The sequence below is a fragment of the Eschrichtius robustus genome, chromosome 10, assembly GCF_028021215.1.
Source record: "Eschrichtius robustus isolate mEscRob2 chromosome 10, mEscRob2.pri, whole genome shotgun sequence".
In the NCBI taxonomy this organism is placed as follows: Eukaryota; Metazoa; Chordata; class Mammalia; order Artiodactyla; family Eschrichtiidae; genus Eschrichtius; species Eschrichtius robustus.
In genome coordinates, this window is record NC_090833.1 from 29,928,046 (window position 1) to 29,953,510 (window position 25,465).

Consider the following 25,465-nt stretch of genomic DNA (forward strand, 5'->3'; position numbering starts at 1 on the left):
GGAAAAAAGGTACAGTCATTCTGGAAGGCAGTTTAGCAGTTTCTTACAAAACTAAACTTACTCTTACCATACACCAACTGTGCTCACTGTTTACCAAAATGAATTGAAAACATATACACAAACACCTGCACATGAAGGTTTATAGCAGTTTAATTCTCAAAAATTAGAAGCAACCAAGACATCCTTTGGTAGGTGAATGGATAAACAAATTGTGGTACATCCATACAATGGAGTATTATTGAAAGATAAAAGAAATAAGATATCAAGCCATGAAAATACATGGAGGAAGCGTAAGTGCATATTGCTATGTGAAAGAAGCCAGTCTGAAAAGGCCACACAGTGTATTCTAGGTATACTACACTCCATAAAAGGCAAATTATAGAGCTCATTAAGAGCAGGGGTTGCTATGGGTTGTCTGGGAATAGGTGGAGCACAGGGGATTTTAGGGCAGTGAAACTCTTCTATATGATATTATAATGGTACGTACCTATGTATTAACCATGTTTTTTAGTTTCTCTATCTGATATTTTGACATCAGGGGACTGCCTTGACCAGAGAGGAGCTGCTCTTCCCAGGGTTAGTGGATTCCTAGGGATAGCAAGGGACTGTCTTGGGAACCTCCTTCATTTATGTAAAATAATCAATCCAGAGCCCATACCCTCACCTGCCTTCTTGCTTATATGGGCACTTAGATTTGTGACACTAATTCCTTCTGCTAATATTCCCAAGGTCAGGCATCTAAAAATATAGACAATAGCAAGTTTGGAGAGGATATGTGGATTTTAAACAATTATACATTGCTGATGGGATTATAAAATGGTGCAACCACTTTGGAAAAGAGTTTGGCAGTTCTTCAAAATGTTAAAAATAGAGTTACCATGCTACCTAGTAATCACACTCCTAGCTATACAGCCAGGAATATTGAAAATATATGCCTATTAAAAAACTTGTACATGAATATTTATAACAGCATTGTTTATAATAGCCAAAAATGGAAATATACCAAATGTCCATCGACTGATAAATGAATAAACATAATATGGTATATCTAAACAGTAAAATATTATTCAGTATAGAAATGAATTGCTGGTATATGTTACAACATGAATTAACCTTTAAAGATTATGTACAATGAATTGTACATTTTAAAAGAGTACATTTATGGTATGTTACTTACAGCTCAAAAACTGTTATTAAAAAAAAGAGGATCAAGTAAAATTTCTAGAACTGAAAAGTTTAATGACTAAAGTTAGATTTACAAGAAGTTTATTAAAAGTTTTCCCCTTGAGATCAGGAATTAGATGATATCTGCAATTTCCTCCCACCTTTTTCTTTCAAAATTATAATGAGTTCTTTAAATTAGGCAGAAGAAATAAAAAGCATAAGGATTATAAAGAAATACACCTGTCACTATTGTCACAAAACATGATTGTTTGCATAGGAATCTAAAATAATCTACAGTTAAACGATTAAAATAAGTGCAGATTCCATAAGGCAAAGCAGGGGAGGAATATAGGGGATTCAAAAATAGGAAAGAGAATGGAGAGGAATAAGAAAAATAAAGTAAGTTCATTAACTGTCATGTAAAATCAAGGAATAAATATAACATTTTAAGCTAACAGATTAACCAATAAATGCTCAAGCAAATTTAAAAGACTAGCAAGCAACAAACTATTTGCTAAATTTAATGATGCACAAAAGAAACAAGAAGGAGGGAGAGAGGAGCAGACGTAAAAAGGCAACTTTATTAATAATCATAATAGGGAGCCTAGGCATACTGTCAAAAATTAATATGTGGAGATCTAAAAATATATTTATTATGTTTATATAAGTAACCATGAGAACAAAGATAAAAGTGGTCCTAAATTTAGAAGTACACAGAGTAAAGAAGAGACCACAAAGTTCAGCTGTTTAATTTACATACATTATTTTAAGTTTGCTTTTTATACACATGTATGTATAGAAAATAGAAAAATAATATGGCAGACTTTAGAAAAACTTACAAGTCATGTCATGTGATTTAAGTTCGTTTAACACATCAAACAAAACAAAATAATTTTCGCATTAACTTACAAAGTAAAATTTAACTGTATGCTGAATATGGGACACATCTGAAACAAAATAATGTGCATAAAAGTATGAGAAAGGATATATTAGGTGAATGTGAATTAAAAGGAAAGAGAGGGTATTATATTGATATTATGGAAGGTAGAATTGGACCCACAATAAGCATCTTTAAAAGTTCAAAAAGGACATTTTATATTAATGAGGTCTCTAATTAATCATGTGAAGTTATACTTATTAACAAATATAAAGCAAATACCAGCAGTGAATTGACAAGGCAGAAACTACAAGACATAAAAACTACAGAAGATACACTCTGAAAACATTCATCACTGAAAGAAACTCAGGTTCCTTGAGACACTAGTTGATTCTAGGTCTGGGAACAGAAATGGTCAAGTCTGGGATATATTCTCAGATAAGCAAACACATTTTCAAAAACTAACAGAGTTGGTTCAAATGGATGCAGCAGTCCCTTAATGAAGCCCTCACCCTCGTTGAAGAACGTTTGGAAAAATGAGAGATTAAAAATAGAAATAGTTCTAATGGATCAACACACATAGAATATTGAGTTAAAATTAGTGACTCCATATGATACTTAAAAAAAACAAGAAAAATGGTATGTCACTATTTAAGGTGCTTATTAAAAGAACTCCTTGATTTGAAAAAATAAGTAAAATAAAAACCATTTAGCATTTATCCAGCCTTTCCAGTAGAAAATCTTTTGCAGCGTAACTGGATTCTTATGTCAAAGAAGCATCAAACCTCCTGTTGTGCTTTTATGTGTAATGATATGTATAATGATTCCACACCTTGGGGTATTTGGATCAAAGAGCATATAGTTATGAATTCTAGCTTAATTGTGAACTTGGAAAAACTCATTTAACAATTCACTCCCACAATCAGAGACTTCCCAGTTTTAACACTTTTCCTTTGTTCTGCAATTTTGTGTCAACTATTGTCCTTTCTTTCTTTAAGGGGAAAAAATTACAAAACACTGGGGTGTCATAGACACCCAAGAGCTAACACTTTAGCCAATTAACTGGCTTATTATTAACTGGCTTATTATTCTTCTGTCTTATTGCTAAAGATAAAATGTTAGCAGGAAAATTCAACAATAAACATTTAAAGTATAACTAAATTTGGAAAGTTGAGAAATACTCTATCAGGATGTAAATGACAAAAGAAAATGCACTGGTACTTCTACTCTGAAATTATTTTATTTTCACTAATATGAAAACAGTAATCAAGACTATATTAATTTAAAAGTATTATGAATTCTCTTTTCACTCATGTCAATCATTGATATTTTCCCAAATCACTGTTCACCTTAACTATTAGAAAAATAGCTCTATTTTTAAAAATTTTTATTGAAATATAGCTGATTTAAAACTGATTCAGTTATACATATGTATATGTATATATTCTTTTTTTACAGTCTTTTCCATTATAGGTTATTTCAAGATATTGAGTATAGTTCCCTTTGGGATTGAAATATACACTCTACTATATATAAAATAGATAACCGACAAGGACCTACTGAATAGCTCTATTTTTAAAAGCAGTACACAATGGCTTGCAATCCTTCCCAGGTAAAATCTGACTGAAATGGGCTTAAGATAAAGAAGGTATATTAGAATAATGTTCCCCACATGCTTCACTGTAATCATCAACTAGGAGAATCAATTTAATGGAAAGGAAAACATTTAGACAAATTTAAAAAGTAGTGAATATCAATCTAGTAAAAATAAGAAAGGCAAATCAATAGTGACAAAAGTTAAGTCAATCACCAGGCTTCCAATAGCTAATTTAGGACCAAGTCAGTGTGCAGAGGAGTTTAATGAACCTTAAAGTAAGTCAGCATAGAATTGAGTAAAACTTGGAAAAACAATGTTGCAATTAGCACACATGCTGGGGACATCAGTGGAGATTTCTAAGTGCTATGTGAAAAAGTTGTCAAGAGAAGATTGAAAACTGGATCTGAATGCATGGGAACTGAGATAAACCTCAACTTTCAAAATAATTCTGGCCCACCATCAGTTGACACATAACCTCCTCAGGCAAAAACTTGAATTCTGGTTGAAAACTTCAACCAGAATTACCACAAAATAAAATTCTTCCTTAAAAAAAAAAAGAGAAAATCAGTCATTTGCCTTCAAACTGAGTTTTCTCCCATTAGGCCTCATAATATGACTGATGGTCAGTTGCCAAACTGAACTTGTAAAGGGAAATGAAAGTTGATCATGTCAGGTATAAAACCACTATTTGGATAATAGTCACATGTGAGTCTTTAGTGACAGTCTTCACCCTTGGCAAAACTGATTTAAGTAGGTTTTTTGTTCCATCTGGCGACACAAGTTCCAACTAACTTCTTTAGACTTCACCACCCCAACGGCTGCTTCTCTCATCCTGAACATTTCATATACTTCTGAGTATACCATATTGTTTGATTAGTTAGGGCTCCCTTCATTATAAGGGATTAAAAACAAGCTTGAACTAGCTTAGGCCAAAAAGGAGATAAGACCATGTTGAAGGATGGTCAGGGTTGAAGTAAGGAGTCTGGGATAATTGGATATAATTGTTTTAATCCTGTTGGGACTGGTCTGTTTCCTGTACTGTTGCCTTCTTTCTACAAGTCCACTTCCTTCTTGCATCTGTTTTGTTTTTTTCAACTGTGAGGCTAGAAATTTGGGGTTCCAGTGGGTATTTCTGGGCTCCCACATTCTCAACCTCATCTCCAGGGTGAAAGAGCTGTAAGGGAGGAAAACTTTTCCTTTCTTCTCTTCTAGATTCTTTGCCTGGCCTAATTATTAAATTGACACAATACAGGTTAACAACAGAAAATAAAAACTTTCATTGTGTCCATATGGGAATGCCGAAGTTGTGAGGATCTCTGGCAGTCAGGAAATTGAAGCTTATATGTCATCCTGAGCTAAGGAGAAGGGAGTAGGGGTCTGCGACTTCAAAGGGGAAGAAAATAATTCACAGGAATATGGGAAGAGCAAATGTTTGGTAAACAAATGTTTGCCATGCTCTGCAGATAAGTCTTTCTGATGTAAAAAAAAAAAAAAAAAAAGTCATCTTTTGTAATAACTCTCCTCCTGATACAGGCTCCCTATCTAAAATCTTTTAGGCAGTTGAGGGGGAGGCAAAAAGCTCTTCTTGAGTCTGTTTGGACCCTGATTGTCAGTTCCATATAAGCCATATGCCAAAGTGGCACATTTTGGGGTGGCCTGTCCTGAATCCCATCAGAATCTCTCTTCTCATCATTGCAACAAAATATCCCAGAGAAGAACTTTGATTTGAACTACCTTTGTGTGAAGGAATGACTCAGAGACAAAAGAATTTAGAAAAGAGAACTCTGTTTACCAGAAATGCAAGGGTGTCAGACTTAGAAGGACTGAATAATTAAATAGAAAATGCAAAAGGCATTTAAAGGGAAAAACACAATATTACCAGTTAGTCTATTCAGATTTGAAAAAAATTTTTTTCTCATGATTATCATATTTATAAAGGTATCAGCTTTGAAAAAGTCAATGATAAAATCGTTTTCCTTAGAGAATCAATAATTTGTAAGAAAATCTAAGGAATTAGTTTGGGGACAAAAGCAAAAACCCTGTTATTTTTGGTTTATCTCAGGGTGCAAAATGCTCACCACTCACTTCCCACCAAAGGACTTGCTATTCACACTTGGCTAATGTTGGCAGGGAAATGTGTTAGTTTTGTTCCCATAGTTCCGGCTTATCAAGTGGTTATCCCTAAAACATGTCCATTCCATAAGTTTGTTTTGTGATTTTATAAGTCAATATCATTAATTTTATGCTTTATTTGACCAATTTCATTTGCATAGATGTAACAAGAGGTGTTAATTCACAGAAATCTCCTTACTTTGATTAACATAACTAGAGCCATACATTAAATAACAAAAATTCAACTGAGCAAATTTTAGAGGTAAAATTGGCTTTATTAAACAATTTATGAATCGGGCAAAATCCCATGTAACAATAGAAAGGAACTCAGCTCTGTCAAGCTACAGAAAAGGAAAGTTTTCAAAGGCAGAGAAGGAGAGGAAGAAAAGGAAATTATTAGCAAGGAATGCATTGTTTTAGGCAAGGTCACCTTCCTAAGGGGAATGAAAAGGGTCTATCAGCAGATTTCCTCCATGCTGACCAGGAAATTCCAGGTTGGATGGTTAAAGGTCATATTCCTTGTGGGGGTGGGTGTTGAAATTGCAATTAGGTTAAGTATTAACTCTTGGTCTTCTGACCTGGGGTTTAGCACGGAGTGACTCCTTTTTGGGCCTGCTGTCTCCTTTTTTAACACATATATTATTATGGCTTAGAAGTTATTGCCTGTACAGAGGAGGCCTCACAGTTTCCCTAAGCTTATAACTCCATTGTACCTTCAGAAATATTTTCTTTTTGTTGTTATTAGTTCATTTACTGAGGTCAGGAACAAAGAACCATTCCATGTACCTCAGCTGAGCTATACCATAGTATCTGTAATCTTAACAAACTAAGGAACTCTAGAATAACTTATAGATAGATTTCTATCTCATCATATGCTATCCTTTTGCGGTGCTAGACCAGTCATATTGTGGATTAATTTGGGGAGGGGCTTTATGTTTTTCAATAGTTTGTCAGCATTTGGACTCATCCTTACTTCTTGACTTATTTTTTGTTTCCCAGGACATTCTTCTTTTCCTTTTTTTTCTTTTTCTTTTTTTTAACATCTTTATTGGAATATAATTGCTTTACAATGGTGTGTTAGTTTCTGCTTTATAACAAAGTGAATCAGCTATACATATACATATATCCCCATATCTCTTCCCTCTTGTGTCTCCCTCCCACCCTCCCTATCCCAGCCCTCTAGGTGGTCACAAAGCACCGACCGAGCTGATCTCCCTGTGCTATGCGACTGCTTCCCACTAGCTATCTATTTTACATTTGGTAGTGTATATATGTCCATGCCACTTTCTCACTTTGTCCCAGTTTACCCTTCCCCCTCCCTGTGTCCTCAAGTCCATTCTCTAGTAAGTCTGCGTCTTTATTCCCATCCTGCCCCTAGGTTCTTCATAACCTTTTTTTTTTTAATTCCATATATATGTGTTAGCATACGGTATTTGTTTTTCTCTTTCTGACTTACTTCACTCTGTATGAGAGACTCTAGGTCCATCCACCTCACTACAAATAACTCAATTTCGTTGCCTTTTATGGCTGAGTAATATTCCATTGTATATTTGCGCCGCATCTTCTTTATCCATTCATCTGTCGATGGACACTTAGGTTGCTTCCATGTCCTGGCTATTGTAAATAGAGCTGCAATGAACATTGTGGTACATGACTCTTTTTGAATTATGGTTTTCTCAGCATATATGCCCAGTAGTGGGATTGCTGGGTTCTTATTTTTCTTTGAGTAAGGAGACATAAAAGTAATGCACTCATAAACCTTCATATTTCTCGGAAGGCTATGAAGCTCTGGACAAACCAAAAAGTTTTTTTTTCCCATTTCCACATAGATTGAGATCCGTTTTATAATTATTATACAAATCAATGAAAATTTCTTGAATGTTCTCATTCCTCTCCAAACCATATGAAAACTTTTTTTTAAATTTATTTAAATCTTATTATACATTATTCCTCTTTGGGTGGTAAATCTATTTATCTTTACTAAATATACTTATGGTGTGCACAAATGTTTATAATTAATCTTCAGAGTTTCCAGAGAGAGAGAGAGTCAGAGGCAGACAGAAAGCAAAGCATGAATTTATGAGTGAGAAAGCTGGCCCTAGATATGGGAGATACACAATTATATGTTTGAACTTGCTCTCTTTTTCAGGCTAAGCTTGCTTCTATTTTTCTGCCTGTTTTTCTCTCCTTATCATTCCAGTGACCTCCCTCTTTTTTAAAAGGCCTTGACTTTCTCACTTGTGGATTCAATCTGTGTTGGAATCACATATATAATCTCTGTCCTGGCCATCTCATTCTCTTTGAAATTGAGATGTTACCTTTTTACCAATATGAAAAATAATTATTTACCTTTATAATAATGTATAAGAATAAGAGTTGGAAAAAACTTACAATACCAGAGGGGAAAAGCTTCAAAATTGTGATATTTTAACGCTCTCTACAACAATACACTGTTAAAGATGAGAATGTGAATAAACAGTGATTGTGTAAACAGTTTTCATAATTACCTATGGTTGGTTCTCAGCCTGCATTGAGAGCTTCTGTTGTATTCACAATGGATTATTGTCAATAAATCTGAACTTTATTCTATGAGCTAAAATAAGGTTAAATGTATTAAATATAAATGTAAAAGCTCTTGTCCTAAAAATCATTTTAGACCAATATCACATTTGAAAGTGAATTTCTGAAACACTCTTATTTTCATTCTAGTTTATTCAGTTTTACTAATAGTTCTAAGATTAAATTTACTTATTAATATTCTCTCATTAAGAATCCAAAACCTAACACTTTCCGAACTTCCTAGATTACAGATGTACAGAGACTCTTCTTATAATTTTCTAGAATGATTAATCAAATGTTTTGTTTCTGTTTTCTAAATAATGAAAATATGGATATGTATGTATGCATGTATGTGTGTTTGTATACACACACATACTGTATGTATAGTTATAACACAAATTTCATTCTTAAAATGTGAATATATTTTCTTAAGTTTTATGTTTCTTAATTAGCCTTCATAAAGTGTTTACATTTTGTTTTACACCTTATGTACTCACTATTTTAAGGAAATGAACTTGCATATATTTACCAAGTCCATTGTTTTCTTTTTTTAATTTATTCTTTACTGAACTATAGTTGAATTACAATGTTGTGTTAATTACTGTTGTACAGCAAAGTGACTCAGTTATACACATACATACATTCTTTTTCACATTCTTTTCCATTATGGTTTGTCACAGGATGTTGAGTATAGTTCCCTGTGCTATACAGTAGGACCTTGCTGTTTATCCATTCTATATATATACCAATTTGCATCTGCTAATCCCACACTCCCAGTCCATGCCTCCCCCAGCTCCTCCCTCTTAGCAACCACCAGTCTCTTTGCTCTGTCCCTGATTCTATTTCTATTTCATAGATAGGTTCATTTGTGTCATATTTTAGATTCTACATTTAAGTGATAGCATATGATATTTGACTTTCTCTTTCTGACTTACTTCACTTAGTATGATAATCTCTAGTTGTATCCACGTTGCTACAAATGGCATTATTTCATTCCTTTTTATGACTGAGTAGTATTCCATTGTATATATGTACCACATCTTCTTTATCCATTCATCTGTTGATGGACATTTAGGTTGTTTCCATGTCTTGGCTATTGTCAATAGTGCTGCCATAAACACAAGGGTGCATGTATCTTTTTGAATTATAGTTTTGTCTAGATATACACCCAAGAGTAGGATTGCTGGATCATATGATAATTGTATTTTTAGTTTTCTGAGTACCCTCCATACTGTTTTCCACAGTGGCTGCACCAATTTGTATTCCCACCAACAGTGTAGGAGGGTTCTCTTTTCTCCACACTCTCTCCAGCATTGGTTATTTGTAGACTTTTTAATGATGGCCATTCTGCAAGTCCATTGTTTTCTAATTCATTAATGACTTTGTTATAAATTAGTCTCATATTTCCTGTGGGTTTATTTGTTTTATTTTCAAGCATCTTGAGTAGGACTTTATTTTTATTTACTCCCATAATAAATTAAAGGAAGTATATCTTCCATTGGTGAAATGTTTCCTGAATTCCATAAGTTTTAATATTATGCATTCTCATTGCCATTTATTTCTGAATGCTTCAGAGTTCAACTTTTACTATCTTTTCTTCCTTGATAATGATTGAGATTGTTTCACAGTTTCCTAGAATTTTAATCTGGGCAGGGAGAGATCTATCCCATTTGTTCTTAAGTTCTAGATTTAACAAATTTCATCAGAAAATAATTAACCTAATTTTAAATACTTGTGGAGACAGTAAGTTGAAACTTAACCTACACTCTGTATGCATTGTATATAAAAACATTTTACATGTGGGATCTACAGTAGTCAAAGTCATAGATACAGAGAATAGCATGGATTTTGCCAAGGGCTAGGGCCATGGGGAAATGGGGGAATGTTGGTCTAAGGACACAAAGTTTTAGTTATACAAGATGAATAAGTTCTGGAGATCTAATGTAGTATGCTGTAGGGGAGGAAAAATAATTTCCCGTCTATCCTTCTAGGTTCTTGGCTAAGACACCCCTGTAACAAAAGAGAGAGTAACAGGAGAAAAACATTTAATTTAATTTCATACATATGGGAATCCCAAAGATACCAAGCTCTCTGACCGTCAGAGTGTTAAGATTTATATGCCATCCTGAGCCAAGGAGAAGTGGGGAGGGGTCTGGAACTTCAAAGGGGATTAAGACAATTCACAGGAAGATGGGAAGAGCATATGTTTGGTAAACATATGTCTGCCTGTTTGTTGTGCTATGTGGTTAAGTCTTTCTGATGCAAAAATAAAGTTATCTTTGGTAATATCTCTCTTCCTGGTACAGGTGCCTTATCTAAATTCTTTTAGGCAGTTAAGGGGTAGGTAAAAAGCTCTTCTTGAGTCTGTTGGGCCTTGATTGTCTTTAATTTGAAATAATCCATAATTCACATGCCAAAATGACACATTCTGAGACACCCTGCCCTGAACCCCATCAATATATATGCATAGTACATTATATACATATTACATAGTATATATGGTACATTGTATTTATATAGTATATATAGTACATAGTATAATATAATGTAATATATATGCATAATGCATATATATATATACACACATATGCAGTATATATGATGACTATAGTTAACAATACTGTACTGTATACTTGAAATTCAAAATTTGCTCAGATGATAGATCTTAAGCATTCTCATGACAAAAAAAGAAAGAAACGAAAATGGTAACTATGCAAGGTAATAGATATATTTATTAGCTTAATTGTGGTAATTATTTCACAATGTTTACATGTATCAAAACATCAAGCTGTATATTTTAAATATATGTATATAAATTTTATTTGTCAGTTATGCCTCAATGAAGCTGGCAAAACAGAAATCATCCTCTGTTAAGGTAATTTTAGTATATATAATTTAATATATAATCCATATATATGTGCTCATAAAGTATATGTATGTACATATATATCATGTTATATTCAGCTTTCTTCATTTGTACATCTAAAGGTCATCATCGCTTGTGCATCTAATAGACTTATTAGATTTACAAGTGTACAAAACAAAATTATAAGTCACACTCTCCATTTCTTCAAGACTACTTCTTTCTCCAGTTTTTCTTGTATACATGAATACTAAGACTTTTCACCTAGTTTGGTAGGCCAAATCACCTAGTAGTTAATTTATTCATTTGTTTCTTCCCCTATTACCCTATTTAATTCGTTAACAAGTCTTATTGATTCTATCTCAAATATAAATATATACTGAGTCTATTTCTCTCCATATCTCCTGTTACCTCCCTGGTTAAAAGTATACTAATATTCGCTAAGCTTATAACTGTAGCTTTCTAAGTGGTTCCCCTCCCATTAATTCTCAGCGTAGCAAACAGAGTAGCCTTAAAAAAAAAAATTAGCAGCCCTACATTTTCCACCCTCTGCCAGTTACCATCCTCATTCCATACGCTTAAATTTATCCAATGGCTTTTCATTGTTCCTTGAATAATATCCAAACATGTTGTTGTGGTCTATATAATACAGCTAATATCTATCTCTTAAAACTTCACTCTTCACTGTCCTCCTTAATGCTATGCTACAACCACTCTGTCTGGCTTTTTGTTCTGTACAAAGCATGGCTTATTTCTACCATTGGGCTTTTACACATTTTTTCCCTGTGTCCGGAATTCTTCCCCACACAACCCCGAAATTTTGTGTACCTAGCTGTATCTCATTATGGTTTGATAAAACAGTCCATCCTCAGAGAGGGCTTCCCTGACCACTCTTTTTAGGTGAATTTCCCAGTCACTCTCTGAATGTATAATCCCCAATTAATTGATGCCTTTTATGTTGACTTTCTAAGCTACCTTACTAGAACATAATACCATGAAGAAGAGGAACATTGTAGTCCTTGTTCACTACTCTATCCTCAGTACTTTGTGTGAAACATAAGGTAAAGCAATAACTATTTGTTGAATGACTGCTATCTCTTCACACCAAACGATACCCTTCACTTCTCAGAAAACTATGTCCCTGCTCACAAGAAGAGAGCTTGATCCCTTAATCCTTTCAACAGAAAATGCCCTCAGTAGTCAGTCTACTAGCTTTAGGAATGCCCTAGGTTTCTGCTGGATGATCATCAATGTTTCCCAGGCTTGTAAGCATAATTAAGTGAGGAATGAAATACTCTAACCCAATTCAAAGCAATAACCTAAGATCTCAATTGTGGTCTTTAAAACACTATTCTTACTGATAGATGGTTTTTGGTTTGATTGATCCTACATGAAATGATATAATTTTCTAAAGTGATATATTTTTCTTCCTTTTAGATAAAAACCCTCTCCCATACTTCTAATCAATAGGTCCCTTGTATTGTGCTTTAGGGCATTTAGTTTCTCTTCTATTCATTTAGTGGAATGGAAAGTATTACAACAATTTTTAACATCTGACTTCTTAGGGACTCGGGAAGACTTCAATTATTTTGTTCAATTTAGTGATCTATTTTTGCTGCTGGAGAGTGGCTCTGAGGGCTAAGAATGAGAACAGGCAATTCCTTAATTCCACTTAATTATAACATTTATTTCTCACATTTTCCTTTATAGCAGCATAGTGTTAGATTTTGCTTTTGGATCCAGTCAAAGTTTATTATCTCCATCTTGCTGTAATAAAGTTATTATATGTTTCTGTATTGTATGCTTCCTTGATATTTCCTTCTCTAGTTCTTGTTTTGTAAAAATTTTTGAAAAGTATTTTTTGCCATTTTTGTTCTTCTCCAATGATTTTGAAATTACATATTCTCATTTCAATTCTTATCCCTCAAAAAATTGTGTGAGATAATAAATGAATTTTTTTAAGGTACTAAGTAATGGGATAATTTTTTGGGGGGTAACATGTTACCTATATATAAAAACACAGATGCACTGTCTTTGATACTGTGCATCAATTTGTACCAAAAATAAAAATCATCCCAGTGAAAAAGAAAAATACTACCCCTCTGAACATAAATATACTACCTAGAATTTTTGCTGATATAATCAGAGATTTTTTTGGTCCAAATTATTATTCTTACATATTAATGTATTTTCTTGCAGTTTTTTGAAGTAACATCTGAATGCTTTTATAACCATGTTAAGGATTATTATTGAGAAAATTTTGTTATTTTTTATCATCTCTACTTGTTTTATGATATTCCTTTTATTTTAATTATTTTCTTGATTTGAAGCATTGCCTTGGAGCCATTAATTATTTGATCAAAATCTCTTCTCTTTAAACTCTGTGGTGGTTAATCCATTGCCTTACCATATTTTAAATATCCTGCCCCCTTCCCCAGTGGTGATAATTTTAGGATTTATCTGATATACTTAAATATCTAAAATTTCATCAGAATATGTCTTTGTTGTAGTTTCTCATTTTTTAAATTATTCAATTAATTATTTCCATAGGAAGTTTTGAAATTTACTTTAGATCAAGAAAATTGTATCCTGTCATTTCAACTTGGTAGATATTAAAACATTCCCAATAGGAGTGCGGTGTGCCCTATTCATAGAGTAGGCCCATATTACATCTCACAGGAATCCAGGCCCAAATTGACACCTTCTCCCTTCTTGGGCATCATGGTTTACTGGTTCACTTCTTGCACCACAGCTTCTGGAACCAGACCATTGTCCCTCTCTACTTTCAAAAGGATGCCCTGGGCTGCTACGTGGTGCAAGAGGAGGCATCTCCTTACTCTGGCTAATGTCTGCCTGAAAGATCTGATTGTTACCTTGGAGAAATTGTGTTCTGAAAGATGTGATGGAATACAAAGTCTTCTGGAGCTTTGGAGTTTCCCTCAGGGAGTAACCAATTAATTCCTTGGTGTGATGCTTTGACAAGGATTCGTGTTGGTGTTCCATTAGACTGGTATGATGCTGCCAGGTTTGTTATGAGATGGCTCTGAAGGCATGCAAATAGTGGCAGTGAGCTTCCAACTCTTTTCTAGCCCTGCAACGCTCACCTCAGCAAACTTCACAACCTAAAGGAAAGCTCTTCATGGCAATCAAGGATCTTGTAGCAGTAGGAAAACAAAAGAATACTGAGAATTCACATGATGTTGCTCTCTTGTTTACTTTGAAAGCACTTTGGAATCTTGAAGATGAATCTCTAGCTGCCTGCAAGCAATTTATTGAAAACTGAGGACTGGCACTCTTCATTCAAGGCTTGGAGAACAACATAGCTGAAGTCAGAGAAATCTCTTCCAAGCTAGTGACTGAAGATGTAGTGAAGCATATCAGCAGTTTGCTTCACAGCGAAGAAGTGGAAGTCAGTTGTTTTGCTGCAAGTCAGTTGTTTTGCTGCAGGCCTCGTATACCATCTGATATCTGATTAACAGCCTTGAATATTCCATGATCTTCATAGGAGAGCTCTTTTCCAGGATCTGCATGGAAACATCCAGAAATGGCCAAGTTCAAGGTGTAATATGACAGCTTTTGTGACCTACAGATACTTCTTGGTACTGATGCTGAAAACTCAGCCTCTGTGCACCAGTGCCGAATTGAATCTCAGAGACAGATTTTTGTGTGAAATAGAAAAGAATAGTTTTATTGCTTTGCCGGGCAAATGGGGACACAGTGGGCTCATGCCCTAGAAACTGTGTGTCCCAAACAGGGGGAATTTGGTGAGGAGGTTTATAGCAATGGTTCAAGGGCGGTGTTGCTGATAAGGATCAGGGTGTGTGCAGAGCCTGCATTCCTTTAATCTGGCCACAGGTGGTCTCCTGATGAGCTTCTATGGTTCTCAAGGCTATCAAACTGTGACCTTCTCTCTGGAATGAAGAATGCTTCATCAAGTAGTAACATCTCCCATTTGTTGGGGGTTTTAGTTCTGCAGAAGAGCTCAAAGATATTTTTATGTGTACTCCTTGAGTCAGAACCAGGACCCCGCCCCAAGGCTGCACTATTGTTTCCTGACTGCTCCTCCCTTGTCTCTGTATCCCCTCCCTTCCCTGATTAGCAACTGTTTGAACCTACCCTTTGGAACTCAGGGAAGGTCATGGAGGCTGAAGACTATTCCCAAGAAATGGGGAATACAGAAAGGCTTCCATGCCCAGGAGCCCCACTGGGTCCTGCTCAGTTTCAGTACTACTCTGGTCACTGTGGGCTATGTATCCTGTCTGCTGTAAAAACCCCAGCAAATACTGCAGCTATTGTGTGGCATCTAGGAGCACAGTGAGGCAAACCCCCAAGCACAGGGGATTGCAGCCTTCATTCTAGATGACTTCAGAACTTATTTCAACAATTTTCAGAAAAACCCCTCTGTGTTAAATGATCTTATTAACCTAAGGGACTCCACAGATACATAACATATGTAATACATATAGAGACAGCTTCAATAAAATATATAATGTATAAATATTACACACAGATATGTGTATGTGGTATATATATATATATATATATAATATTTTTTACTTTATAATTTTGGTTGTAAATGATGGTACATTTATTTTAAAAATGATTTTATTATTTGTTGTTGCTTAACAAATTACCCCACAACTTAGAACTTAAAAGCAAAAACATATAGTATCCCACATAGTTTCTGAGGGGTGAGAAACCTGATATGGCATAACTGAGTCAAGTCAGATGATTCTCTCTCAGGATCTCTCAGGAGGTGACCTTTACCTTGTTCAAGAGGGAGTCAATAATTTCAGCCCACAGTCAAGGTCGTGCACACCAGGATACGGTATCATTGGGAGCCATCTTGGAGGCTGGTTACTACAATTTCACACTTTAAACTCAAACTCAAAGTACAGTAAATTCCTCCTAATTACTGTTTACTAAAAATATTTAATGAATATATTTGGTTTGTCACCAGAAGAAAAAAGAAAACTATAGGCAATGAAGTCTATTAGAAAGTGCCTGGGTGGCAACCTGGGTTCCGCTGCTTCTTCTTCCATTAGTAATTAACTGTGAAACTTTGAAAAAATTATATTTGCAACACAGATTCCTCATCCATTTATTTATTCAACAAATGTAAACTAAGCACTTATGCATTACTCCAGATGTTAGGATACATTAGTATAAATATTCCTGCTCTTATGGAGATTACCTTCTAGTTGACTTCCAAATCAATATGTAGCTGTAAAAATCAGGTTAGAGATCTGTTTTTATGAAGACAAGTGAAAGTCTATAGAAAAAGTTTCAAAGGCCTGGGTTTAAAGCCAGGAAGTAGGACACAGATAATTTCCAAATTGCAAAGTATAGAGCTAAAGGCAATCACAAAATCAAAATGTTTGGACTTCATTTAAATGGAACAGCATTAGGGAAGAAGCTGAACATAGGGCAACCAACCAGAGCAAAGGGGTTCAGGATTTGAAAATAATAGAGCTTGAAGCAACTCCCCAAGTCTTTACTGAATAGTCATATGTAATTTTTATTGGGGAATTTAAATTAAGCTCTGTGTGGAAAGGGAGCCGTTAAAGAAGCAATACTAGCTTGATCCACATACTAAGACTATGCTCCTGTTAATTGTACAGCAATATATTTCCAAGGATTCATGGCAGGAGACACTAAGATAATGCTGTGTAATCACAGCATTAGAAAATGTATCTTCCCCCTAGAAAATGTATCTTCTCACTGAGGCCAACACTTTTCCATATAATTTTTCTGTACTGATTAACTAGGGGGTTCACTAGGAATGAATCTTACTGGACCTCATATAAAGATGGCAATATTGTGAAAGTTGAAGCAAATAAGGCAGGAATACTCCCCCAGGGTACAGGGATTTCTAGCATATTTCATGAATTTCTTTCATAGAGTGTTTTGTTACTGAACCAAACTTAGGTCTGCTTGTCCAGTGGCAGTAAAGCCGGTCTACTGACACCGGGTTGTGATGAAGGAAAGAGCAGTGTTTACTGTAAGGGGCCAGGTAAGGAGGTCAGGGCAGCTAATGCTCAAAAAACACAAACTTCCCAGTGGTTTTCAGGAAAGCATTTTTAAAGGCAAGGTGAGAGAGGGGAGTTGCAGGGTATGTAATCAGCTGGTGCACAATTCTCTAATTGTTTGATGGTGAATGTCATAGGGGTTAATATTATCAATCCTCAGGCTCAAATAGGCCTGGGGGCTATGTGCTCATGGTCATCAAGTCGTCAACTTCTTCCATGTGGTGGGGGTTTTAGCATCTGTAAAACAACTCAGGAAATGTGTATCAGATACTGTTGTCTAAGTACTGCAGAGAGGAACTAAAGATTCTGCGACCACCATATGGCTGATTTACTGTTCAGATTGTTACCAGTTCTCCTGGCCTGACTGCTGCTTTTGTCACTATGTGTTCACATCCTTTCAATCATTAATTCTTGAGCCAGGCTTTTGTGACTCAGGGGAGGCCTGGGAGACTACAGGTTTCCACAAATAAGAGGCAGGCCGAGGACATGGGGGGAGGAAAGGTCCCACAGGGTCCTGCTTAGTTACATTTTGTTGATCTTTTTTTTGTTTTTTTGAAAGGGGAGGGGAAGATTTAAAGAACCCCTAGATTTTATTGCATAGTCAGTATGTGCAGGAATCCTTGTGAGTATGTGTAGGGGGAGGGGCTCATATTTGTGTGAAAAGGAGTGTTTTGAGCAGAGTAATATGATGTATGTTCTCAGCTGAGGTTGTCTTTAATTTATCAATTAAATACTTCATTTAAACATCAAAAAATGGCAAGCAGAAGTTGGAAAGGCTTCTGGAGGTTTAGTACAAGTACAAGAGTACTCTAAATTCATCTTTACTGCTGGTTGAACAGAAAGAATTCAGGAGAACAGGAATCTGGAGGGTGGTGCAGAAGGATCCGGGGGTTTGCATTTCTGGGAATATCCTGCCATCTATACAGTCTGTAATCAAATAAGGCACAGCTAGTGAACAGGGCTCAGGCACTGGGAGCCTAAGTATTGCAATATCATTCTGAAATACAACAAAAGCATAGGGTCACACTGGGTCCCTAGAGATCAGGGATTGCTCTGAGGGTATAGTGGAACTATTCCCAGATTTGCTGAACTACAATGGATATTACTTCTCTTGATCTCAAAAGCTAGATAGAAATTTTAGCATAGATTCTCATAAGATGGGATTAGATTATTGCAGTATCCAAACCAAGAGGGAAAACACAGAAATAGGAAAGCATAATAAGATAAAGAACCAAAGACTGGGGCCTTGAGAGATTTCCATAGCTCTTGGGGGTATACAGATACCTTGTCAAGAGCATTAAGACAGCTTAGGTAATACGGTCTTTAGGTAATAGGAGCCATAAAAAATACTCTTTTATTGTTGTTGTTTTTAAATTGCTGTCTCATTATATGTAGACAAACACTTTTTTGGAATTTTTTTAGTTATATAAATATTCCTTGAAGTAACTTCCTAATACTACATATGTATTCATTATAAATGAGAATTAAATAGGTTAACATCCGTGGTTGTATTACTTGGAAATGTTTAGGGCAAAAATGAAATAAATTGGGATTAAAATATAAATATTGATGGACTTCCCTGGTGGCGCAGTGGTTAAGAATCATCCTGCCAATGCAGGGGACACGGGTTCAATCCCTGGTCCAGGAAGATCCCACATGCCATGGAGCAACTAAGCCCATGCACCATAACTACTGAGCCTGCGCTCTAGAGCCTGCGAGCCACAACTACTAAGCCCGCGTGCCTACAGCCCATGCTCCGCAACAAGATAAACCACCGCAATGAGGAGCCTGTGCCCCACAATGAAGAGTAGCCCCTGCTCGCTGCAACTAGAGAAAGCCTGCACGCAGCAATGAAAATCCAATGCAGCCAAAGATAAATAAATATATATTTTTTAAATTTCCATCTCTCAAACCACTAAAAAAAAAAAATTAAAAAAATATAAATATTGATACTTGATTTATTTAATACTTGTATTATGAATTAAAGAAAAAATAATTCCTAAGAATTAGCATTGATATTTCGAATTTTTGTAATATGATATCAGTAAGTTGAATAAAGAAGGAAAGGAAATTTTGAAAGTGCTGACCCACTGATTTAAAAGAATTTGTGGCAGAAGTTGAAATAAACAAGGAAGTAGCTATTCCTAATGTTTCTGTTATCTTCTACTCAGTAAGTACTCCCAAATGTCCATATTTTTTTTTTCCATTCTCTCTTCTGTGCTTCTTATTCTCTTATAATTAACTATTTGCCATCTGCTTTGGGGATTCTCATTGACATAGGTACCTGAAATCCAGTGTCTCCTCAACTACACTCAACCATTTCTATTTCTTTGTGAACATCCAGAATGGATGTTTGTTTCTTTAAGGAATAAGAATTTTGCAGTGTTTTGCAGTGCTTGATCTTGCTCTAATATGTCTTGATTATGTTGTTGTTTATGAGAGGATATATTGCAGAGTGGTCTCTGAAGTTTGATAGCCCAGGTTCGCTTGAGCTCCACCACTTTCTTCACATAGCAGAGGTCCTTGTTTGCTGATATATTTTCTAATTTCTCAAGTAATAGTATATGTGTCAAGAGAACAAAACAAGTCAAAATAAAATCATAGAAATGAAAATAGTGACTCATACATGTTAGGCATTCAGCAAAATATTTAATTAAGGAAATGAATGAATGGAACTAAACCCTTTGTAAACTGATAATGAGATATATTCAGTGGAAAGTGTCACTTTTCCTCAAAAAGTTAAAAAAGAAAGTTATCAGATTTCTTCCCTTTAATATTTTCAGTTGTAAAATAGCATAAGTAACCTAGTAGAGACTAATGTACTGCACATTTGACAACTGTCGGAATTTTGACCTCTGTAGGGGTCATATGATCGTAATCAGCCTAATCTAGATTAGAAACGTTGAAAGCTGGTATTTCAATGAAATGAACATAGTCTGAAGCCGTTCTAGAACAGAAAGTGTGCTGTTCATTTTATTTTCCCAAATGATTATGTTATCATAATATGATTTACTAAAAAATCCTTTTCTCTCCCTGCTGATTTGAAATCTAAATATCAAGAAAAATTTCATATATATGTCTATAACTTTCTGGCTCACAATTCTTTTCCATTGCTTGCCCTACTAGTCTCTATGCCAGAACTATAACATTGTAATTACTATATCTGTGTCATATTTTAGTACATTGGGGAACAAGTTTCTTTTGATTTCACTTTTTTGTAAAAAATTATTCTATTCAAAGTTTTATTCTTCCTGCTGAATATAAAACTATTTTAAAGTTTCATAAAATAAGTACTTATTATTATATTAGAATTGTATTTATTTATATATTATATTAATTTACATAGAATTAACATCTTACTAATTTTAGGTTTCCTGTTAGGGAGTCAATCAGGTCCTATTTTGTGTCTCTAAAAAAATTTGTGTAGCTTCCTTTATATTGGTGATTCTAGCTACTTGTTCGTTTTTATGATATTGTTCATTACAATTATTGTTTTTATGAATTAGGTCTTGCTTTCTATTGCATTTTTTTCAGGATAATTTAGATATATAGGGAAACTATACTTTTCATATATTTGTTTTGTAACTACCCATTTTACTTTCATGTTAGATAGCATAATTGTTTTCAGTGGATTCTCCCCAGGTTTCAAGTAGATAGTCATGTCATCTTCAAATCATAAATGTTTTTGCCATTTTGTTTTTTAAATTATAGGTCTTATTTCCTCTTCATGATTTATTATATTGTATAAAACCCATAGTTATGAATTGCAGTGATGATAGTGAACATATTTAAATGGAATGCTGTGTTTCACTGAGAGGTTTTGATTTTAAATAATTACTCTGAAATAAATTAAGACTTTTCAGATCATGTATTTTTGAATTTACCTTATTAACATGGAACGTTACATTAATAGAATTTTTCATATTGCTGAACCATCCTTTGATATCTTTTTTTATATGGCTCCTCTTCACATAATAGACAATATAGCCTCCCTCACTTTTTCAAGATTTACCACCTTTATCATGAGTATTTGAGGAAAAAAATTCCATGTTTTATTTCCACTCAGAAGTTGGTCCATACTGCAGTATATTTCATTGTTTTCTGGCTCCTAAGCAGTATTCTTAACTTCTGTGGCTGCTCTTTTATCTTCTTCCTACGAGAGTCCGAGCAAGAAATACAGATTTTATTTTCATTTACTCAAAACACTGCCAACAAAAGTTGTTGTACATAACACTCTCTAAAAGATTTCAAATTCACAATCAGAATTTTCTTTATTTTCAGAAACGATCTGCCATAGTCAATTTTTCGATGATTATATGTCTCCTTAGACTGTTTACTTTCATTTCTGTGACCTCTATTTCCTACTATTATCTTTTTCAAAATTCAAATCACAGTTTGCCATACAGATAGTGCTATGTAGTAGGCATATTTTGCTAATAATTATATGTTGGCTTTAAAAAATATGAACTCACAAATAAAATTAGAAGGTCACTTTTGTTTTTTAACTCTAAAATGTTTAAGCCAGGTTAATTCTGGCTTCATAAAACATTTTTGGAAAATTTTACGTTATCCTCTATAAGCTTGAAGGTTTTATATTAAATTTTCTTTCTTACACGTTCAGTGGAATTAATCCTTCAAGCTACAGGATATGGCATCTTTTTGGTTAGTATTCCTTAGAAAAATTCTGTAATTATTGTAATTTAATTCACATCTGGCCCTTATTCCGTTTTAGTTTTTCCCAAATATCTTTCTCTTTACTACGAGTTTGGTTGGTATCCTTCTAGGAGCTTTATCTATCTTTCTTTCTTCCTCTCTATCCATCTGTCTCTATCTATCTATCTATCTATCTATCTATCTATCTATCTATCTATCTATCTATCATTTGTTTATTTTTCTGTTATATAGTTTGTCTTCCAAGTTAGATTGGACAGTTCTATTTGAATCACCTCCAGTGTTTACCGTTCATTATTTTATTATACAACTTTGTGTATACATGGATAGTTTATACTTTTCAGTTGAGCATGTTATTCATGCATCACTCATATAACATGTATCATTCATGTTGCATCTTCACATTATTTAGATGATGTATATTCGTACATAAATTAATAGATAAGCATATATCATTGATAAAATACATGCATTACATGGATTTATAATAAATAAATACATATTTATTTTTGTATAACAATATATGAAACAATTTATATGAAACTACACACACACACACACACACAGCATTATCTTGGCCTCCCCTACAATCTTACCTATGTCAAGCACAGTGACATGTTAATTTTGACATATTTTGAGAGACCACTTTTCAATATTTCTAGTGATAACACAAATTTTATGATATGCATAAATACTTTTAATAATAGTATTGGCATTTCAATTATATTTAAGGGAGATTAGGGAAATTAGCTATGCTCAAGTATCTTTCTATTCATAGTTAGTTTCTTTTCTTCTCTTTTCTTTTTTTTTTTTTTTTTTTGGCTGCGCTGCGTGGCTTGTGGGATCTTAGTTCCCCAACCAGGAGACCAAGACCAGGGATTGAACCCAGGCCCTTGGCAGTGAAAGTAGAGTCCTAACCACTGGACTGCCAGGGAATTCCCCTCAAGTTTCTTTTTAACAATATGAATTTTGGCACTGCCTTTTAATTTACCCACCACGTATCAAGTCTTAACTTACTCTTTACATAACAATAAATGTATGCTGCTTTGAGATGTGAACTCTTTGATGTTTACAAATGGATGACTATCTACTGTAACTACAGTTGAGTGTCCGGTATGAATAGTGTCTTGAGTTTCCCTGGAGATTATCAATATTTGATTTCTTATTAACTTAAACATGAAATGTAGTATGTGCTTATGTACTGGGTATTCAGTGTATGTATAACTGAGAGTAGGATTTGTACCACTTTTCATACAGAAAAGCATTTTCTCAGCTACATAGTGATACAGTACGGGGAAGACATTAAAAAAACCTTGCAGGCACAAATTATTGGAACCTGTTTGGTCAGCAAAGATGTTATGCAGTCTCATGAAAACGAACTCTGCTGAAAAATGTCTTGTGCTTTCCTGTTTCAGAGTTACCTGAAAACATGACATAGCCAAAATTGCATTAACTATGGATAGAGTCCTGTTTTGAAATGTAATTGGAAATTTGGCTGAAAGTTTTTTACAAGAGTATTTATAATAAATATAGTCTAAAATTATACCATCCATGAAGGTTTGGTCAGAGAAATTGTTATATTGATTTCATGATGCCTTCAACAAATTAAACTTGTTTTCCTAATGAACGTACTGTTTAGAAAAATATTCATATATATCCTTATTAAATGTTTGTTGCTAGATTAATTCCATCATAATTCTCTTTTTTTATTAATAATTAGCTTCAAATGATTTTTTTTTTCAAAATATTTTGAAAGCTACTCCAATATCTTGGTTTAAATAAGTAGTAGGGACATATGAAAGGGCTTACTTAGTCAACCTTAACTCTTGCCTTTGTGCCACCCTCTGGGCTAAGAGAAACTTTTTCAGAGACATTGAAAGGCCAAATAAAAGGAATAGTCATGAGCATTTGGCTTAAAAAATAAGGAAAAAACTTGTCCTAGATGAGCTGTCTCAATATCTGCAGAATATGCTGCTGTGTCAGGCAAATGAGTCAAAAGACATTTGACTGAATACTTAAAGTACAAAAAGAATTAGAAGGTAGGCAATGTGGATTCTAGTTCCTGCCCTGGCCTCATTACTTACTAACAAGAGATTTTACCTATAAAATGAGATTTATGCTATCCTTTCTATCAGATAGCGAGATTATCGTATGTGACATGATATATGTGAAAGTGCTTTGTAATACTAGCTAAATAATATATTACTGTCATTAATGAATTTTGCCTCTTGTTTGATATGTCAGCTACCTTTATATATGACCTCATTTAATCCTTACACCAACACTATGGTGATTATATTTTTATTAGTATTTTGATACTGAGGAAAATGAAGCTTAAAAGTGGTTAAGTAACTGGCCCAGGTTTACACAGCGGAGATAGTAGAGCTGGAGTTTGATATGCAGATATGTCCATTATGCCAGACTGTTTCCAACGTAAAGCTATTAGGAATCATTTTAATTAATGTTAAATAGATAAAGTAGACTTAATGTATATCTAAATTTTATTCTAGATCCAATATTCTGTGCTTCTAACTAGTGTATTTCTCAGTATACCTGTCAGAAGATTTTTGAACCTCATGTAAATTTATAAGAACTTATAAATGCCTAGTACTATTCTGGAAACATTCCTGTCATAATCTAAAATAGAGATAAAAGCATAAAAGGATAACCAGGAAAAGAAGAAGAGAGAAGAGGGATTGCTCTGAGAACTTGTAAAAAATGGTATTAGCTTAGACAACAGTGTCAGGAATTAACAGTAATGTCTAAAGAGAAGCAAATGTTTTCAAGCAACATATGAGTTAATTAAAAGGAAAGTATTCCAAATGATTGTGATTCCCTGTTGAACAGTCTCTGAAAGTAAAGCATCAGAAACACACTGTGCATATTAACACTATGATTAACACCTTATTGAATTTAACAAGGTTTAATATGATAAGAATAAGAATACTGCTTTACACTTCATAGGACTTTACAATTTTACTTACCGTTTATAAGAATCTGATCTCATTAAATTTATCCTCAAGTTTTACTAGGAGCCTAGTTATGATGACTGAAATCTGACTAAGGCTTAAGGGAAAGCATCTTATGTCTACTGAACAATCACTACATACTAGGCACCCTCTATTCCACACACCTCATCTCATTTAAGATTCACAGCGGCCCCAAATGCAGATTTTATCATAATCATTCCACTATTGCTGATGAGGCTCAAGAGCTTTAAGAGGATACAAAATAAAAAACTAATATGTTTCTGAACCAGTACTTGAATCTTCTAAAGCTACTGTATATCTTAAAATATTTACTTATTCAGGAAAGGTTGTCATGGACTATCTACCTCATCCCCACCAAAAGCATATTATAAAACCATTATCAAGTGAGTAAAATGAAAATACAACTTAAACTGGAGTTACATAAAGCTTAAATTACTGCAGCTTTAACTGGAGTTACATAAAGCTTAAATTATGCAGCTTCTTGGGCCTCTTCCATGGTGTTAATAAGCACAGTGAATTTCTGGTATTTCACTTTCAGAGATTCCTTGGAAAATTGCATTCAGTTGGAATTCCATCCATTTACTTATCTCATATACTTCCTGA

General features: G+C 34.3%; 1 pseudogene; it reads left to right on the forward strand.

Moving 5' to 3' along the window:
- The window catches only part of LOC137770922 (protein zyg-11 homolog A pseudogene), a 47,377-nt pseudogene extending 32,471 nt beyond the window's left edge, over nucleotides 1-14,906 (forward strand).
- Nucleotides 14,907-25,465: the final 10,559 nt, after the last annotated feature.